Source organism: Trachurus trachurus (assembly GCF_905171665.1).
Source record: "Trachurus trachurus genome assembly, chromosome: 16".
NCBI classification, from domain to species: domain Eukaryota; kingdom Metazoa; phylum Chordata; class Actinopteri; order Carangiformes; family Carangidae; genus Trachurus; species Trachurus trachurus.
In genome coordinates, this window is record NC_139902.1 from 19,506,532 (window position 1) to 19,528,195 (window position 21,664).

A 21,664-nucleotide genomic window follows, 5' to 3' on the forward strand; every position below is an offset into this window, starting at 1 on the left:
CTGGATTAGTCAGCCACAATCGATTTGGCACATGCTATCAAAACCAAACAGCCAATCTCCTCTCCCCCGTCCATCTCAGCACCCCGCTCTTCCTTCCCCTCTCCCCCTCCCCTCATCCTCCTCCTGTCTTTTGCTCTGTGCCTGCTTTCCTTTCCCTTTCCTCACTCCATCTGTCCTCCCCTCCTCTCCCTCCATCCCTCTTTTCTTCGTTCACTAGCACTATTTCTCCACCTCCTCATCCTTCATTTCCCTCCATGCCTTGCCCCCGTCCCTACCTCTTTTGTCCCAACACGAACTATCAGTCCAGCCAGCCATGCTCTTAATCCCCCTTGCATTCCTTGATTCCTCTTTTCCTTTCCTTTGCTTGCTTCCATTACTCATGTGTCCTTGCTCAGCTTGCATCATTTCTCTACCTGTTCTTGCTTTTTCACACCTCCATGCTTCCTTACTACCTTTTCTCCTTTCCCTCTTCCATTCACTGTCCCCTTTGCACCTGTCCTTTCCCCTGTCTCCCACTTTTTTTTAGAAACTTTTCCTCCCTCCCTTTCGCCTCATCTGTCCTTCACCATGACTTCTCTACCTGTTCTCCATCCTTCTATGCCAGTGTGCCACTGCTCCTCTCCTCCTTGCCACACATTCATCCATCCTTTCTTTCACTTCACCAGCCAAATCACTCTCTAACAGATGCCGCACTCATTCAGTTGGTCTCCCAAGTGTATGGATGTGTGTCTGAATGAGTGTCTGTTGTGTCTGTGTAATTATGCGTGTGTGTGCGAGGGAGCACGTGTGGGCATGTGTGCATGTGTGTGTCTCAGTGGAACAGGCCTGGCCAAGGCTAATTGCTGCCTCCTACCTGGTGGTGACAGGCCTAATCAAGGATGATGAGCTCACTGCTGGTCTCTCTCTCTCTCTCTCTCTCTCTCTCTCTCTCTCTCTCTCTTTCTCACTTGCTCTCTTTCTCTCTTCCCTCTCTCTCCCCTCTTTTGGCAGAAAAATAGATAGACAGCCTCCAGTCCCCCATTATGGGTTGTTTTTGGAGAGGAGAGGAGGATGGGAGGATGATGGCAGAGGGGGGGCAGGAGGGAGAAAGAAGGACAAGGCTTTTCATTTCAGCTCTCTCCTCTTAAGGGGACAGCATGGGAGCAAAAATTGGCCAGAGTGCTTGAGGGGTTGAGGTACACAGGTTGCAGCACAATGGGCCTATTCACCTCCTCTCAAATAGTGAAGAGGCCAAAATGATTGGATGAATGAATAAATGAATGAATAAATTTTGTTTCAGGGTGTTTTGGGGGCAAGGTGAGGAGATGGGACGAGAGCGTGTTTGTGTGTGTGCATGTGCGCACGTGTGTGTATGCGTGCATGTGTGAGAGACAGGCTGTGTGTCACTGGCTTGAAGGGTATGGCTATCCAGCAACTGCCTCTTGTGTTCCAGAACTGCTTGAGTCTTGAATTAGAATAATGGCATTTGGCCTCAACAGCACCGTAACAGATGTGTGTGTGTGTGTGTGTGTGTGTGTGTGTGTGTGTGCGCGTGCGTGCGTGCACGTGTATTTGTTAGTGCATATAAGTGTATGTATGAAGCTGATTGCAAAGTACCAAATACTGTACATGGATGATGGTGGATGATGTGATCGCTCAGAATAACCCTACAAATAACAATTTCCAGGCTTGTATCGAGTCACATAGTCTCTCTTTTCCCCCCTCTCACCCTCTCTGTAAAACACTCATACACAATTGCTCATACACTCATGCATCCATCTCTTACTACACTTACTCTTACTTTACATTTCTGCTTCACTTCTCACGTGACCATCTCCATTAGGGTCAGAGGTCAAGGTCAGGTACCATAGTGGTTGGGATACATCATTGAACTTGACCTTGATTTGGGAAACATCCTGAATTTGAAAACATGTTGAAATGATATGGAGGACAAACAAATTATTATTTTTCCTAATTAAAATACACAGCTTGTGCCAACCAGCTTTGTGTTTCCTGTGTGTTTATAAATGTTAAAACCAGACAAAAATACTGCATATATTACAAAATGTACATTTTTATACATGAATTCAGTTGTAACAGACTGAGTTTTTATTTTAACAGAAAGGCCACAGATGGTGCACATCCTGTCATTCTCTTGTATGATCTTGCTTTACTCAGCTAGTTTTGTCGCCTTTCTGTGAAGGCTATATGTACGCAAGAGGCATAATTATCAACCCATTTTCTGGAGATTCAAATGTAAACACACATGAGGGGTTTCTTTAGGGGGGAGCTTTAAAAAAAGAAAACATAAAAACAATTTAGATATATTTAGTCAAAAACTGGAGATGTCTCATTAAAAAGAAGCATTACACATGAATACAGTAAAATTCTGACAATTTCCACCACCCATCAGCTTCAGATTTTTTAGTAGTTACTCCAATATCTCATCCCCAACAACCAAACCTGGAAAAATGCCATTCCCTTTTTTACACATGTTTTGAGAGTAAGATGTTTAGACCTTTAAAATGATAGCAATCAAAGCCTGTAGACCTTAAAGAAGTGGAGGCCTCCTGGTGCAAAGGAGAGTTTCATCATGATGGATTTGGCTGGAAGCTCTTCACCCAAGTATATCTGTCACGTATGCGGTGCTCTCTCTCTTTCTCTCTCTCTCTCTCCTCAATCTGCTATTTATCTGTTGATCTCTCTTTCTCATATGGTGCATTTCTGTCTTTCCTCCCTTCCCTTTAGCTTTGTTGTGCTATCATTTGTTCCTTATGCCTTTCCTCCCATCCCAATATATTTCTCTCTCTCCCCCTCTCTCAGACCACCTTCCATTTTCTTAGCCTATATAACTCTTGCTCTCTGGGGCTTATTAAGTATAGGCAGGATTCACATGGATGGCTATCTGTAAGTATAGGCCACCCCTGCATATTGAAGTATTATCTGGCGTCTTTGAGTCAAAGGTAATGGGTGATTGAATAGATCTCCATGGAGTGATTTGGTGGAAACCTTTAATTTATATTCCAGCCTATCTCAGTTGGAAGAATATTACTCATTCTGTGTGTTTAGGTGGTGCATGAAAAGGGGTGAATACGGTATATGGGGAGAATACATAACAGTGGAATTTGCATGTATTGCTTACTGAGTTTTGCCATACAGTAGGTATGTCCTAGTTGATATTGTTTAGATGCCCCCAAATTACAACCTTATGTCCAACTGCTTGTTGCATTACCGTTTGACTTGTGTCAGTATGTTCAGGTGCTGATCAGTAGACTGGTCTCTTTCTGCTCTTTTCTTTTGCAGGGAAGTGGACAAATAAACCCTTTGTTCTGTCTGACACAACTCTGAAATATTCCTTTTAGATTTATTGGAGTTATATTAAGATTCAAAACAGATACCACACTATATGTCATTAGTCGGCGTCCCTTTCTTGTTGTTGTTCCGTAATAATTTTTACTGTTTTAATTGTATGATTAATGCCCCTCCAGTGGAAGTGAATCATTTTTAGACCTAGAAGGACAAAGAAGTCATGTTTATGACCTAATCAAATATATGACTGTGGTTGTAATAAAAATTCATAATTTCCCTAGTGCATGATATTAAAGAGACATACACTTGGAATAATAATTTCTGGTTTGTGTATGAATAATGTGATTGTAGTTCTGAAGCTGGCCTGTAGATCATCAGATAATCTAGGAAACCAGGCAAGAATAGTCAAATAATGGCATCATTTCTAATAAAGTACAAACATACTGATATGGTCACAGTGTAAAATCTTACACTAAAACAACTCCCATCATTTTTGCCATGCATTAAATTAAATCGATATTTTCTTCACAATGACTTTATTTCCATAGAGATATGAGATTTGAAACCACAGTTTTAACTGCTTTAGTTAACATTTTTTCAGTGTGTTGTCATACAAACCCTGAGAAAAAGGTTTTGGTAAAATCAAGTGTCTGATCATGATGCTAGACTTAGAAAGGAGGATGCATCAAGCTTTTGAATGCGGCTAACTCAGAGAATACTAGAAGAACTATGACTGTTTACTTGTCTGCTCCTTGCAAAGTCAAACATTTCTTTCAGGAGAAAAAAAGAAAGGAAAAACCACAGCAACTCCATGAACAAATACTTAAACTCCTCTTAAGATTCCAGCTGTTTTAAAGCAAGTTTGCAGTATTATGTGGATTTTATGTGGACACTTACTGCGTGTGCAGTGTATCAGTGGTTGTGCGTGCATCTCTCTGCAGAGGAGATGATGCATGCATGGACACATAAGGAACTTTTGGACCGTAATTGGTGTTTTTGATTGTCCATGACACTTTGATTTACCTGCCTATTCCCTGTTGCTTTTAACCCAAATGCAGTGACAATAATAGAGGTGGCTATGGTTTGTATATTTCCATGGTCAATAGATCTTTCCATTGCTGTGAATCAGCAGGCGTAAGAGTAAAGCATCCAGTGGCGTCTTGCTGCAGCTGTCCCAAAGGACATAAATTTGCTTCTCTTAGGATGAAGGTGCTTTTTCTGTACAAAAACACAATCATAAGAGTATCAGAGCTGGAGGAAGAGGAAAGGTAAATTGGTTCAAATAAGAATTTAAAGTGCACTCTATTCCATACATTTCACTGAGCTATTTTTGATGTGTGTAAAGTTGATGGTTGAAGACATTGACCGCAGTGAAACAGGCATTCATAGGAGTACTGGGTCTCCTCAAATATTACATTATGGAACACTCCAGTGATAATAAAACTTTCCTTTTTGCTCTCACAGCAATAACAGAATCTAAACTGCACTGCACATGAAAGACCACAGCAGCGTCAGGTCCATCAAACCTAATTGATTCTACTATGTCTTCATTTCCAAGGAAAAACGTGTTGGGCCGGTGAGAATGATAGAGACCTTGATTTATGAAGCACAGAGCACTGAGATGTGGGTGTTGCAGGTTTAGAAAATTTCATCTCGGATCAGCCACAGCACAGGAGATAAAAGGGAAAAAAATGCAGGTTTTGTACTTAAATGGATCATGTTTATGGCTTGTGTCTCACAAACCACAACATGTGGGTGGGTGTATGTGTGCATGTCACTGTAGCTTTTCACATATGGAGCTCAAATCAGTGGCCTGAGATAAAGCAACCTTGAAGAGCTATCAAAAAGAGACTGCAACGATTACAGAGCTGTTTACCAACCATCACCAACACAGTAACTTCCTCTGTCTGTCATTGGAGCATGTTTTGTGCCTTTTATATATTGTTGGTCTGCACACATACATACGTATGTGTTCATGGGTAAGTGTTATGCATATGCATTCTTGTTTGCTCGCAGAAACCATTCACCACAGTAACGGATAAAAATGAATGGACTTGATGAATGAAATAAAAGTGTTGCCTATACAGAGATATTGTTTAGCCTCTGGCTAAAAGCTGGGACCTCAGCTGTGAGACCCAGAAGAGCCACTAATGGAGCAATTAATGGATGGGAAATGGAATTGTCAGCCTCAGTTAATGCTTTTATGTGGTGGTGGAGTTAAAGAAAATAAACAACTGATTTCTACATGTTAAAGGTTTAAAATAGTATAGGGGATACTTGCAAAAAAACTGAAAATATACAGGCATATTACAAGGTTGAAACAGACAAATGAAATGGAGGAAATAAAAAGTGCCTGTGTAGTTGATGCAGGATCATGGATTCCAACTGTGAACTTCCAGACTATCTTACAGACTAAGTACTGCTACCACCTTCCTCCCACCTCCCACCTCTGATACACCGCCTCTGGCTGTGCTTTGTATGACGGAGCCCAATAAAGCCTAAAGTACAGACGGCTAGTCTTTTTCAAGTCAGCATTATGCCATAGGAATCCCGCACCTGCTTTCAAGTCCTCTTCCTCTGTCCTCTCTGCTGGGCTGAGCCTGTTTGTGTAGTGTCCGGCTGGGGGATGTGATAACTCAGCCAAAGCCCAGTCAAACCAGCTTAATTCTCCCTGTGTCAGAGTAAAGCTTCAGAATCGTCCATTTTACGGTTAGAAAAAATCAGAATGTTCATTTGGCTTCCAGCTGCGAGGTAGGGCATCATCTGAGGGAGGAGATTCTCTTTTACTCCCTTTCCTTTGCTTTCATTATTAATATGCCATGCTGTTGGTCTTGTTCTTTGGTTTGGCTTATATCCTTGTAGAAGTTCTTTCTCGCTCTCTTGTTTCAAACTTTTCCCTTTTTCTTTATTTCCTACTCCCCTTTTCTTCCTCTTCCTCTGTCTAATAACAACTGGCAGACCTTAAATAGGGATAAAGCTTTGACTGGCCCTTGCCAGCAGCTCCCAGCCTGTCTGCCCATCAAATAATAGTAAAATGAATTCCTCAGCATTTGATTTTGTCATGTCAAAAGGCCAATGAAATGAACCTCTGACACCAAATCCCTCTGTGCCAGGAAATTGGAACTAAATGTATTTAATATTAACTGGAGCTTTTATATTGCATCCCTATGTCCCCAATCCCCCTTTTTTTTTTTTTTTTTAGTCACTTTGCTCTATCCTGCTTTGTAGAATCAGAGGGTGAGTTCCTTTTTTGATAGGGCTTGAGTCTTTATCCCTTTTGAACTCTAGTTTAACCTCTTTCACCTTATGATGTGGTGGATGAGGGAGGTTCTACAGTGCAGGCTCTGTGAAAATCAAGTTCACCACACATCTGCATTACATCAATTACATCTTACACATCAGTTGTAAATACTAGTATGTGCTTGGTTTTTTGTTATCTCATTTGACAGTATTTGAAATAGGGATGCAAACAATTAATCGACTATCGATTAATTGTCGATAAGAATTTAATCGATTAAATTAAATTACTTGCAATTAATCGTTCCTTTTCAATGGGAGTTTTACTGTGAAATGTAAACAAGCAAAGCCGACATAATGTAGCGGATATCTGTGTAAACGTGTGCAGCGCACTGCAGCACACAAGGGAGAGAGGGAGAGGAGGTGAAAAGAGACAACACTGTTACCTGTTGTAGCTATACGGGACTCAGGCTGCACCATCGCTAACACACAGACGACCAGTGAGTAACGAGTCAAAAAGCCGCCGACACGGAGCTGCCTGAGGAGTTGTAATGCAGCCTGAACGCAGCTCAAACCGACCCGGTGCCTCAGCACGGCAACCAAGCTTTGATAAACACACCGGATCCGCGCTGGTTTACAGTATCCTTCCGTAGTTTAGCCGGTCGCTACCGGAGCTTAATTTAAAAAAAAGAAAAGAAAAAAAAAAGCGCTCGTTGCGGTGCCGCGGAGAACAGCGCGTGTGTCCAAGCTGTGTTGGTTTATGTAACTTGAGGGGACAAATGAACCACATGTTTATTGTCATGCATTGCTGACCTGGGCATTGTTTCTCAATAAATTAGAAAACCCTTTCCTATCATTCCCCTTTTCCGTGCATGGTTGAAGGAAATTTGGCTCGCATCCACACTCCCACTCCCTCCTGCGCCGAAATGTCACCTTAAGTCACATAAACCAGTACGGGTGTATGGACACAACCACCTATATTGTTGTCAGCGCGACAGCGCCTCATCACCGCTGGTGTTAAAAGGCTCCGTTCTTTCTGCAGTCAGGTTAAAGCGCACATCCGCCGTGTTGGTAAACAAATAATCCCTCTGTATCAACGGAGGAAACCGTGCTTGAGCAGCTTGGGTTGGAGGTGGTGTGAGTGCGGGCCAGCGGGGGAGAGGGGGGGGGGGGGGGGGCATTCGGGCTTCAGCGCGGTACAGAACAACTGGCCCTAGTGTGAGTGCGTCCTTATCTGTGGCCGCTGCCAGCGCCACACGGGCTTTGCCTTTCAGCAATCAAGCGCTGTTTTTGTCAATGTTAATAACAATAACAGCAACAGCTGTCGGCAGCTGAGATTGCTGTGCCGTCACCATAGAAACGCAAGACGCATTACGGCTCATTCGCAAAATACCTTTCAATGGAAACACCCGCAAATGGCAATTGCACTTTTTCGAAGTTTCAGAAATATCGCTTTTATTTTGCGAAAATCTGTAATGGAAACGCAGCGGTGTCTCTCATCTCATCTCATTATGATAGGACTTCAACCTCAGAGCTCTCTGTCCCAATAACGTGCTACTTAAACATTTTCATTGTGCTGTGCTCTTAAAATAAATTAACAAATACTAGTGTAAAGTCCATAAGGAATGTTGATCTTAAATTTTCCCCTTAAATTTAGGTTCTCAGGAAAATCGCCGCTTATCAATTAATCGATCATCGATCGATAAGGTCTATCAACTATCGATTAATGAATTACTCGATAATTTGCATCCCTAATTTGAAATTGTGGGCAGCTCAGGCAGCCCCAGTTTACTATGTATAGAAATATATTAAACAATACTATATAAACTGTATGGATTTCTGTTTCAGCAACTAAAATATTTCTCAGTTGGTTTCATTTTGACAATGTCACAAATGTGTTAACATTTTTTAAAGTGAATATTTTGTGAAACTGAAAAAGTGCATTCCTTTTCCTCTCAAATTAACACTTGCATGTGCACTGAGAGACATTTAATTTGCTGTTTCCACTGTCCAGGGGAACATCCCTTAATTTCAATGTGTGATGGGGGCAGAACCCACATGTTCTCTCAGTACAAGAATTCATTCATTCTGTTCAGTGGAAATCCCCCATTTGTGTAATTATCCAATACGCTAAGTTGTCACAATACCAGAAGTTCAGTAATCGATACCAGTGAATTTCCACAATTCTCGATACTCATTCGATACCACAATATAAAAATATAAACAAAACCCATGTACTCACTACCCTATTAAATACAGTTTCACATCGAACTGTTTAGTATTTAAGCCCACTGTGCTTCAATAACTTCTCAAACTGCACAGAATTCAAGGTGCAGGGAGCAACATAAAATTAAGAACAGTGTTAGAATGGTAAATATGGCCCAACACAAATGGATAGTAATGTAGTCATTACTGTGTCCTTCAAGAGAACTGTTGTTCTCATAAAGAGAAAAGTTATATTTCCGATACTCATGGTACCGAAAAAAAAAAAAATCAGTTCTCATGACAACCCTACTATCCAGCTGTGGCTTAGCAAGGAAACGCTGTCAATGATGAATGAAAAAAGAAATTTGTGTATTGCTTCTTTTCCACTACACAGTTGCAGGTCTACTCTGAGGAGGAAATATGAAGGACTATTGGAAAAGGACCTAAACGAGCAGTGTGGGCAGGGCCGTCATATCACGGCGACTACGGCCGAGTCGTCTCGCTCTCTTTTTTTTCTCGATCATCTTGTCAGCTCCAAACTCACTCGTCTGTGTGGTTTTACACCCAGCAGTCATTTAACTCACGTGATAGAACAACAACAGTCTCAGTAGCTACAGATCAGTGGGCGCTGCTACTGCTGTGTTTTTAAAGTTGGCGGGTTTGATTCTCATGTCGGACGTCTTCGAGATACTTGCGACTCTTCGAGTTACAACGCTTTGGCCAATCAAATATCGGCAAGAAAAACAACATCGTTGATCGTCCTCTCAATTGTCGATACACGATCGGCAATCCGATCGTATATCGACGGCACAAGCCTACAGCACGATACACTGTAAATAAAAAAAAAAACATACATGAAATACAATATGTGGATAAAAGCCAGGCTCTTTTTCAAAGCGACTATCCTCTGAAATGAATGAATGCATGTATGACTACAGGCCATGCTTCTCTAACCTCACCAATTGCCATAAAATGATATCTACAGCAAGCTGAGCGGTGAACACAGACCCCAACTGTCAAGAACAGAGGCAAGTAGAATTGAAATATCAAGCGCTTGTTATTGGACCCTGTGTTCATTAGTGTCTACAGTGATTGAATTATCTGAAGCTACATTGTTGTTCAATAATTAGCTTATTAGCATGGAAACCACAGCACTGGAAGGCCAAGCAATCAGACCAACAATTAGCCATCAGCGTAAAGACGGCAAGATTGGGGGCATGCAGCAGTGGCAGCTTATGACAATAGTGGTCAACTCATTTCCATTACAGTCAATTAGTGCTTGGCCTAATTTGATCAAAAGGCAAAGGAATCATTAAACAGTGATGCACTGTGAATAACAACAGCATCTGTTTGAGTTTGTTCATGCTGTAGTGACTGAAGAAACAGGTTACATCACTTGAACCCGACACTTGGTCGACTGAACATTTAGAGTTGCTATTTATAGCTATCTTAAAAATCTTATATAAACAGTATTTATTTAAAAAGGAATATAAATATCTTATATCCATGACTTTACTGTTGATCTAACACTCATTTTGCAATGTCTATCTCAACTATGCACATCCAGATTATGTCAGTCTCTAAAATATTAATATTGTTTGATTCTCATGAATTTGGTCTACGTATGGGAAAACTCAAGTTCAACACAACAGAAGTGTTTCTAGGGACACAGTGATGGGCCCAGTTAAATACTGATGCTAAGCTAACAGTATATATTGGCAATAATATCAATAAATGAAACAAACTTTCCTTATTTTCAAACACCACTAACACGTAGCTGTTCTCAGAACAAGAAGCACTCAACTAAAGTGCCACAGGCAGGTCCAGGACTTTTTTGTGTCCCCATCTGTTGTATTGTGAGTATTTGCAGCGCATGTGTTGACAAAAAACAATAGGTGTGTGTGTTTGAGTAAAATGAACGTTTGTGTTTCATTCTATAAACTACTGATGACAATTTCTCCCAAAAATTACAACTGGTCAAAATAACAAAAAAATATGCAGTGTTTTCAGACCTCAAATAATGCAAAGAAAACAAGTTGATATTCATTTTTAAACAGACCACTAATGTTTTAATTTAGGAAGAGTTCAGAATAATATAGATGGAAATTTAATCCTGCAGTAGCAGTGACTGTTTACTGATTTAGTGATTATTTACTGGTACATATGTTATAGTTCTAAGATTTTCTATTAAAATAAAGCCAATAATGACATTTTTTGTGTTTACCGAAAAGTATCGAAAAGTATCGAAAAACATGTTGGTACCGATACCGGTATCAAAATGTTGGTATCGTGACAACACTACTTCATTGTGAGTAAATCTATACAGTGAATTGCTGCTTTGTCTGTCAGTGGGAATTGCCCTCCCAGAGCCTTGTCAATGAGCCAGATCAAAGGCACAGACATGGTGTGTTTTTCCCTCTGTCTGTGTACTTTTCTTGAAGTGTAAATCAGACTGTAAGCCATGTTGCTGCTGGAAACCCTCAGTCTGATCATAACTGAAATGCCAATTATTTTTTCATTGCTATAAAGCCTCATCATGAAGATCTCAAACACATCCACACACCTAATGAGGTTGAGTCACTCGGTATTGGTTTAAGGACCATTGAAGATTGCACACACGTAATCACTTCTCTGAGAGGCTAATTTCTGTGAGCCTGCCAGGTCGGCACTTCGTTGTTTATTGTAGGCTAATGGTTACTTCTTTTGTGCACTGAAAATGCAACAAAAGAACTTAGAACCTAGACATTACCAAAGCGTTTCATAACAAGTGTGGGCACAGAAAGAAAAGAGTAGAGATATGCACAACAATCCCAATGGGCTAACTCAAAACAAAAACTCCACCACACAACAATGCCTAGGTTACAAAGCTTTTTACAGTACATCACAGTTTTTATGAGTTGCACAATACAGTTTTCCAGAGTAGTTCATCTTACAGTTTGCCTTTTATTAAACTCACATGAGGGCTCATGCAAATGTGTTATGCTTGGAGGTATACAGCCAGCACATATCCCAATCTCCTGATGATTGTGAGGGATGCGTGACGACGCGCATTACTAATTTCACAGCCAAGGAATTTACTTCGCCGAGGGTGGAAGAAATCAATAGAGAGGTGCATAGTGGTGAGAGAGCAAGCAAAGCAAGCTTCTGCATCTTCTCTTAGACTTTTTTTTTTACATGGTTTCCATACATCTGCAAGTGACGGTATAACTTATTCTCAGGAAGGAAAATGGGGATCACCAATGCTAACTCACAAAAAATGTTTTAATTAAACTATCAAGCAATAGCGAAGTCAGCAATCAAAAAGATCACCAGGTATTAAAAGCTGTGAAATTTTCAAGTGATGGAATCACTGTGATAAGTGGATGAGGAAGCCAATCTGAATATTTTTATGGGTGGCAAGTTCAGTAGGACTAATTTGTGTTCTATGCCAATAGCAAACAGTCCTGATAATGCTGGCCTGTAAGCGGTCAGACAGTGGGAGAGTCCTTAATGGAGGAAACTATGGAAGCTTAAACACTCGGCTGTTGTAAACCCTTAACTTTCAAGGATATTAACTGTTTCCACACAGCAGTGGTTTGCAGCCAGTTAGGAGAAAGAGTTCATGGAACAAATCTGTCCTTTGAATGAACTGTGAGAAATTATTGGTTTGGTAGCTAACGAGCTACGCTAATGAGTGTGCCAACTAATACGTTTTTGTCCGACTGATCTGTAGATAGTAACTTAATTTAATTATCGGTCATGAGATCATATTTTGGTATTCTGTCTTGTAGATTTGGGATGCTGTTTTATAACTGAATTTTAAAATCATATTTGGCTCAGTGTGATTCAGTGCTCTCTTGGTGTGACTTCTACCTGTCCTTCAAGTGCTACTCATTAAGGGGAATGCACTCCTAATACCTTATTCAGACTACAAGTTCTAGCAGCACAACTCTGTTCTGTTCTTGCTCCTATCAGTTTGTGACCAGGCACACCCACCAGATGTTTTTGCCAACAACATCTATCAGCAACGTGTATGAAGGTTTCAAAGCGGGCAGGATTATGAGAATAACAATGGAGGGACCATGTGGGTTGTGTACACTGGAGATTTGCAATACTCCAAACACCTTTGCACATCAATATGAACATGCTGCAAAGTTATTAAACAGGTTATTTGGTGGTTATTCAAAACGCCTGGAGATTTGCATCACATAAACCATACTGTGTAAACATAACGGCATCTAAAGACATGGTCAGACCAGAAAGGACAGGGTGGAATTTACTTGCAACTCCATGGAGCAAAGTGCAACCTTCATTTGATCAGAAATTTCTCTTGAGATCAAAATTGTTCTTCCGACAGCCTTACTTCTTGGAGCGATGAGGGTTATTGTAGTTTATGATTTGCAGACTACCATTCGCACTTGCGCATTAATGATTTAAAGAAATTGCTGATATAAAATAGTCTCCCAACTCTCAAACATTTTGGATAATAGCAAGTTGATGATATGGAAGTTATACAGTTGGGTCATTTACCACAGTGTGCTACCTGGTCCTTTTCATTTAAAACTCAATAGACAATAGAGTGCAAATAGACAGAAGCATGCACAAAAAAATGAAAAGAAAAGTGAAACTATCATCCCATACAACTAAATGCTTCTCCATCTTAAAAGAAGAAATTCATAGCAAATTTTGAGCCTGCTCATGCAAAAGGTGGGTGGGGGCACTCTGTGGAGTCATCCAAGGGCCAGTGGAGGGATTGATTGTCTATTGGGAGGAGGATTACAAATGCCTGCGTTCAGCCTCCCACAGTCCAATTGGGTTTGTTCTGCCACGGCTAGATTATGGAGCTAAGTCTGAATGCATCATGTATCAACAGTTTCCCTGTGTTAAGAGCACCCAGATGACACCTCAGCAGAAGATGTGAGTGGGTAAGCAGCACACTTGCAAGGGCATACACACAGCACAAGTCACAAGCACACATATTGACACTTTTCGTCAAAACATTGATGTGTATGCATTCGCACTTACACACATTCACTCAGCCCATAAGCGGCTTAAGAAGAAGTGTATTGACCAAAGACACACACACACACACACACACACAGACACACACACACACACACAGACACACACACACACACACACACACACACACACACACACACACACACACACACACACACACACACACACACACACACAGAAAATTGACATATACTGCGGTGTGTAGCATCAAAATAATTTTGATTTGATCCATTGATACACACTAAACAATATATTATTACATTGGACCATTTGATTGACAGTGCAAAAAGATAAAAAGTGAAATTAGACACACAAAAGCTAAGACACAGCCGGACAAGGTTCAGGTTCAGGTTACTTTATTGTGTCAATAGGTAAACTTCAGCGGGGAAAGTGTACAATGTGAATTGAGGATACTGAACAGTAGAGCATTGTAATGCTGCAATGCTTGCTCATTTTTTGAATGACAACATGAAATTTAGTGAAATTTTGCCCCTGGAATTCCTCACTTGACCTAATGTGTTAACTACTAACAAAGTGAAACAGCAAAAATAAATACAGGCAACATTTCATGTATTGGCGCGTTTCCACTAGCGCGCTTCGGCTCGGCTCGGCGCGCTATTTGCGTGTTTCCACTAGCACGCAGTACCTGCAACCAGGTACACTTTTGGTATCACCTCAGCCCTGGTTCCAAGCGAGCCGAAGCGTTACTAAAACGTGACGTCAGCCGACTGCCTTCCACTGATTGGCCGATGAGTGTCGTCACTGGAAGCGTCATAACCGCGCGACGACCGACAACAGAAATGTTCCTGCTGAAGCCTGTTATTACGTGACTTTATTAAGTTTTTAATATTTTTTCATGCGAGAAAGTAACTGTTTAGATCCCCATGTGCGGTTAGTTTATCAAAACGACGGCTGTTTAGAAGTTTGCCCCAATGTTTTTCGGAGAAGTGAAGCTCCAGGTCCGAGCAGCGACCGCGACATCATAGAGGCAGCAGCCCGGCTCCTGACGTGCTCCGCCGGCCAGCCTACGGTCGTCACCCCTGGGAGAAAACGACCGCTAATTAACTTACCCGATGGCTTTTAGAGGTTTACCACCGGCTGGTTAAACTCTTTTTAGGGGATAAATGTTGGTCTCATTGATGAAATCTAACAATTGTGGCTGTAGCAGAAGTTTGTTTGTGGTTAGACAGAAGATCGGCACTGCTTTGGGGTCTGTACGCACAGAAAACACCACATTTACATCAATAAATAAATGTTTTACAATGAACCAGGCCGATCTCAGAGCTGGCAAGACTCTCCGGTAAGGCATATTGAACGGTTAAATGCCGTTAACGGGACGAGAGCAGTCAAAACGGCGGTTTAAAGCTAGCTACAGCGAGGGTAGGTTCACTTCCTGTTTACAAGGTAAAAGCAATTCTATCGTAATGGCTTTCCTTATGATAAAAGGCAACGGGTATTTTATTTTGTGAAAATAACCGGAAGTGCGTTGCTCACTACGGCTAGCTTTAGTAACGCCGACTTCGTCGAAATAAAATTGTAAACAGCTGGTATTTTGTCAGATTTTCAACACGTTGAGGATCTAAACGACTACTTTCTCGCCTGAAAATGTTTCAAATGTTGCTAAAGTTATATATTTACAGAGTTTAGAGCGTTGCTCGGCGCCGTGTAAATAACGTCACGGCGGCACTAGTGATACTCAAGTTGTAATGGAAACACAACCAAACCGAGCCGTGCCGTGCCGAGCCGTATCAAGCCGAGCCGTGCTAGTGGAAATGTGCCATATGATTCTCAAGAGCTCCACTGGCCAAGATGTGGCCCTGGATGTTTGAGCCCTCCTACAAATTAGCAAATCTCTGTAGTGTAGACCACACTTCAAAACAGCAAGACACTCATAAAACATAGCCTAATTGCTCTGTCACATCAGATTCTGGGTCCCCAATGTATTTTATTGTCCCCCTATTAAATGCTAATATCATTCCAAGAAGTTTGCAATAATGTATCTCTCATTAAGGCCAAAACATGCCACAATAAGAGAGAGAGAGGAGCAATTAACTTAAACACACCTCCCCTATAGATTCAAGGCCCTTGCCAAATGGCCTTAATAAGAGAGAAGAGGGAAAGAAAGATACCCCACCAATTTATTAAAAAATACTATGTCCATTAATGGCTCAGAGACTCATTTGCATAATTTAGCACTCCCTTCCCATTAGCAAGCATTATTTTCCCAGTATTTCTTTACACCCCTGGGTTTTAGCCAGGGCACAGACTATAAATCTGTGATAACTTTGACATCACTTTGCAGCCACTTCCCAGCAAAAGAACATTAGGCTTGGCAGCAGAGACAGTTGTCTGGCTATTCGCAATGTGCAATTCCTCATTTCTATTCTTTGAGTCATGTATCTGACCTAATTATGTTTGTTTATAGCGTGAGAATGTGTTTAAAAGCTTCTCATTATTAAGTAAATGACTGTTTTGGTTATAAATACCAAAAGGCCAAAGGAGAGAAGAGTGGTTATTTGGAAATTACCGTCCATAAATGATTAATGTGATTGCTGTTTCCACTCATTTCCCATTCTTGCATTTGTGTATAACGCCACTGGTAGCATTGGATCCGTCATCTAAAAGGCAATATAGCATCACATCTAAAACAAAAAACAAAACAAAAAAGCATGCACACACACTCAATAAATACTGAACAGGTGGCTTTCTCTCAATGTGTTCTTCCCAACAAATAGCCCCTACAATTCATCTCTGAACAGGTTCACAGAACAAATGAATAAAAGAGTTAACAAAAGTGCCACATCTCCAGAGTGAAAACTATGGTTTAAAACCGTAATGCTTCATTCTTAACAAAAGATTAAGCCGAGTAATATTTTGGCACTTCACTTAATCTGTTATCAACCATCATCCATCTGCAAAGTTGAAGTTAAATGATGAATACTGTAAACCATAACTCTACTGTGAGTATGTCTCCAGTGTGTTCCTTAAAAATATTTGCATATACTGTATATGTTATATTTATTTATTCAAGTTGTGTTTGGGGGTGTACCTCTGACTAAAGAACTGGCTTTAGTGTCTTTGAGCAATTAAATATATATCTAATGCTTTGTCACAAGATTATCTATCCATGGGTAACACTATAAGCAATTAGACATGCAAAACCTGCAATGCTCATGGAAATATTCACACAACTCACCCTAACCCTAACAAAAAAATGAGCTTGAATAGAATACCTCTGAAATATGTGAGGTCAACACAGTTACAGTGTTCTCTCAGGAAACAGAAAACAGAGTAACTGCTTGAATGTGTAATGTCTTCAAGAGCCACAGATGTTACAGACCATGATAAATGTTCAAGATGAAACTGTTACCTGTACCCCAGGCATCCTGATACACAAAATCATGGAACTGAAACAAACACTGTGAACTTTGAGAGAGATTTTGAACACCTTGATAGATTGATAACAACATGAGATAAAAGACAGTGTTTTAACTTAACTTTGAGTGGCATTAATTATGGCATGCTAACCCTCTTCTCTTCTCTTCTCTTCTCTTCTCTTCTCTTCTCTTCTCTTCTCTTCTCTTCTCTTCTCTTCTCTTCTCTTCTCTTCTCTTCTCTTCTCTGGTATATGTTCCCTATCCTGTCTACATTAACTTAATGCAGGAAGAATGGCCATAGCATCTTAACATACAAATAATTTAATAATATTCTCTGCCCCTACTCATTTGCTATGACATCATGGTGGCAATGAGGCCAGACAATGGACTGACTTCATAACTTCACATGCCTGTTATTTGTTCGGCAACCTGAGGGGGGCAGACAAGGCTTGTGGAAGCAGGCGCACTAGAAAAGAATCATTTCAGCACTTTCATGTTGGATGCAGTGGAAGTTTAATTTATACCAGTCTTTTACCTTTTGACTAAACATATCAATCCATTCCATCAGTGTTTGAGAACATCATCATGCAGGTCAGGGTTATGTGTAGTCCTTTTAATAAATATGCAAATATTAAGATAAACAACTTTATCATCGACACAACTCAGCTAGTTCTAAAAAAAGAAAGAAAAAAGAAATCAATTAGTTCATATCCTTGATAATATTATTCTTTTCATTATTTCTGTCTCTCATGGTATCTCAATGAGTGCTGCCCAGACTCTATGAACCAACTGAGTCTTGTTAATTGAAATCTTAATTCTTCCCTTTTCTTTTTCTTTCTTTGCCTTTTTCATAAGGAATCATAGGGAATCAGTCATCACACTTCATTACTCACCTAATCTTTTGTTCTCACTCTCTCTAGTTTAAATCAATCAACACATGTATTGTGAATGTAAGTTATCTTATTATCCTTTTATATATGTAACTCATTCTTTTTCACAGTGTGAATGTACTTGGGCTGGTTACTCCTGTTGGACAACACAGACTGTAAATGCCCCTACAAACCCCTGGATTTAGGCCTTTACCTTTATCCTCTTTCTGTTTAAGGGTAGCGCTCAACACCTTCTCAGACATAGGCCTAATGTCCCAACGACTTTCATCATCACCATAAATGCACACATTTTCTGTATTTATTTTTTTACCCACATTTTAATTATTGCTGATCTGTCATCTTTGTGTCACATTATAAACTATATTAACCAATCTAAGGTCAAAGACAGTGAGGAGATGTCATGTGATTTTCCTCAGTGGCCAATAAGCACCTGTTGTGAAATAATTGTGGTGGGTTACACTTCCTGGTGCACCTGTGTAGACCTGTTAACCTTTTGTCACTGCGTGGCTAAGTCACTGTGTGAGCTTGTGTGCGTCACTGTGCCTTTCTTGCAAAACATGTATCTTCAATGTGCATAAATGTGCATTTGTGTGTTACATTACACAATTGCTTCTTGTCTATGTAGGTGTGTGTGCGTGCGCACACACTCTGATGAATTACATAGCTGTGTTTGTCTGTGTGTATCACAGTGGTGTCTACAGAGCACCTACTGAGTTTCAGAGCCCCAGTCTTAATTAAAGTTATAGATAGAACACAACATAGAGAGAGATCAGCATGAGAACAACCACAAAGCCTTAGGTGATGACAGTATGGCATGAACAGCATATGTACTGCATGTTGATGCGTACATTTATACAACATACATGACCTGTTATTGTTTAAAATATCATGATATAAAAGCCGTCTTTTCTGTATAAGAAAATTGTCGATTTCTTTGCAGTGATTACATGCCAATTTAAAAAAAGCTGACTGCAAATAGTAACCTGAAATACATACCGGTAACTAACTTATTATGAATTATGTTACATATTCCAGAAGCAAATATACACAGAATACCTTCCAAATATATAAAATTTATATATTTTTATGTTTAAAGTGTTTCAATATCATGCATGATTATTCAGTTTATTAATTTATTTATTCAATGCAGAGTCACCACTACAGTACCTCTAATTATAGCTTTGTATCTGTCGATAGCTCTATCAGCTAGAAACACCTGCATTTTCTGGGCAGATACTCAAATTGCTCCAAGCTGATCCTCTCAAGCCCTGTCAGATTTGATGATGAGCATTTCTCAACTGTTATCTTGAAGTCTCTTTAGACAACTTCACTGTGGTGTACAGTAGGCCCAGGCATTTGCTGGGACATTAAAAATCAGGACATCATGCTACAAGTCACAATTTTTATGTATTAGGTTTGTTTAGCCAGCCCAAGGTGGTTGACTCCTTGGTGAAGGGTTAGTCCTTACATTGCCACCACCTCCAACACAATACTTTGCTGGACACATGGTATTAGGCTCTGAGCAGTTCTGAGCAGTGCTTAGATGTTATCACAGCTTGGGTACCAGGCCAAAAGCACATGTTTTTAAATCATTTTTACGGCCCACTTTGCAAACTAGTGCTGCTTTGTGCCGATTGTGTTTCTACACCATAAAGGCCAGACTGATGAAGTGTGACAAATTGTTGCAGCTTGAACGCCAGCTCCTCCTTTTAGCTCACTAAGACCCTTTTTGTACAGTTACTGAGTCCAGACAGACTGGTCTTATGTACTATGGAACTTTATTTAGACAGTGAGCACTTGTCTAAATGTCCAGTCAACTGAATTGAATTTGCTACTGATGAAATAGAAAGCTATCTAAGTATTTCTGAAGGCACCAGACATTATAGTAATACAAATAGTGTGAAAAAATAATGAAAGTCACTGCTGATGTAACAACCCGCTTTCAACACAAACAAATAACACAAAATCTTGTGTTGTGATGAAACACTATCATCATATAGAAATTTAAACTGCACCTATAGGCTGCATAAAAATGTAAGTGAATAGCTTTCATCATCAAAGGCTTTGTAACATATTATGTAAGAATCGATGCCTTGGGTACATTCATATGATTTTTTTTCTACTGCACTTTAGATACATATTTTGTACCAGGGCTGGCAATGCTACGTCCTGGGTTTGACAAGTAAGGAACAGATGAGCAAGGAAGTCACAGGAATTGCAAAGAGATGTGAGCACTGCAACAAGGCCAGGCAGGTTGGGAGCTCCTAGGGAGAACAGGGAGAGTGAGAAGCTGGGCTGAGCAGAAAGAAGGAGTGTGTGTGTGTGTGTGTGTGTGTGTGTGTGTGTGTGTGTGTGTGTGTGTGTGTGTGTGTGTGTGTGTGTGTGAAGATCAGACAGTATATAAGCATCAAAAGCAGAGTGCATGCATAAGTGTGCATGCATTCATGTGTTTATGTGTGTGCTACACTAGTGTACTTTCTCTGCATGCGTGCGTGCGTGCGTGCGTGCGTGCGTGCATGCATGTGTGTGCGAGCAACCGAAGCATTTTGATATTCCTATGTCTGTGTCTTCCGGCGCTAAATCGGTTGGGGGTTCAGACCAGTCTCATGCTGGCTCCCTCCAAGCACTCACACTGCTGTTCAGCAATCATTTGTCTCCTCTCCTCTCCTCTCCTCTCCTCTCCTCTCCTCTCCTCTCCTCTCCTCTTTCCTCTGCCTGTCCAGTTTCTTGAACCTTCTCTCTAGCCCCTCTTGCCACATGTCAGTCTCTCTGTTAACCGCCCGTGCTTTTCCTCTTCGTTTCTACTGGTCTCTCACTCACTCTCTCACTCACTCTCTCTCTCTCTCCCTCTGCTCTCCATCACACTCTGTTTTCACCACATCCTTTCTTTTCATGTGTGGATGGTGGATGCTCATGAATTTATGGATTTCTGCATGGGGGGCTCTCTTTCGAGGGAGACCAAAAATGATTTCACAGCCCGCTGTGTGGAATATGGGCTTGTGGAGGAACAGGGTGGGAGCTCAAAGCACCAGACAACTGTTTTGTTCTGGTCCATTCTCCGCCACAGAGGGAGTGGTCCACCTGAAATAGAGCATAAAGTGGCCTTTCTATAGTAGAGGTGTGAGGAAAATGCCAACAACCTTGTTTTCTATTATGATTTTTCTGTTGTGTGTAGCAGTATTTGTGGGACTGGATGACTGGATTTCATTCAGACTGTGGTTGACTGTGTTAGACTGTATTAAAAATATGAAATGTATTATTTAATCGGTTTAATTTAATTTAAACACATTTCAGACAATTCAGTGAGCAAACATGGGAAATATGTCAAATTAATGAGACGGACAGATGCAGTCTGGCTAAATGAAATTTGTGTCTGAATGAATTGGGGGGAAAAAAGTGAACACAAATGGGAATAAAGACAACGTAAGCTTTACTTACCGTCTTTGATTTTCTTTTGTCCACTTGGAGGCAGTAGAACAAGCTGTACACAACACTGAAAAATTACTATGAAATTAATGTAGCAGACAAGTAAGAAAATTGTAGCTTTTGTACACACTGAGCAGACATACCATGTGTTAGAGACATTAGCTCTGATTTGATTTTGTCCAAGTTCTGAGAAGAATGTCCTGTTCTACCTGTAGTGGCTAACTATGAGTCTGGTAACTC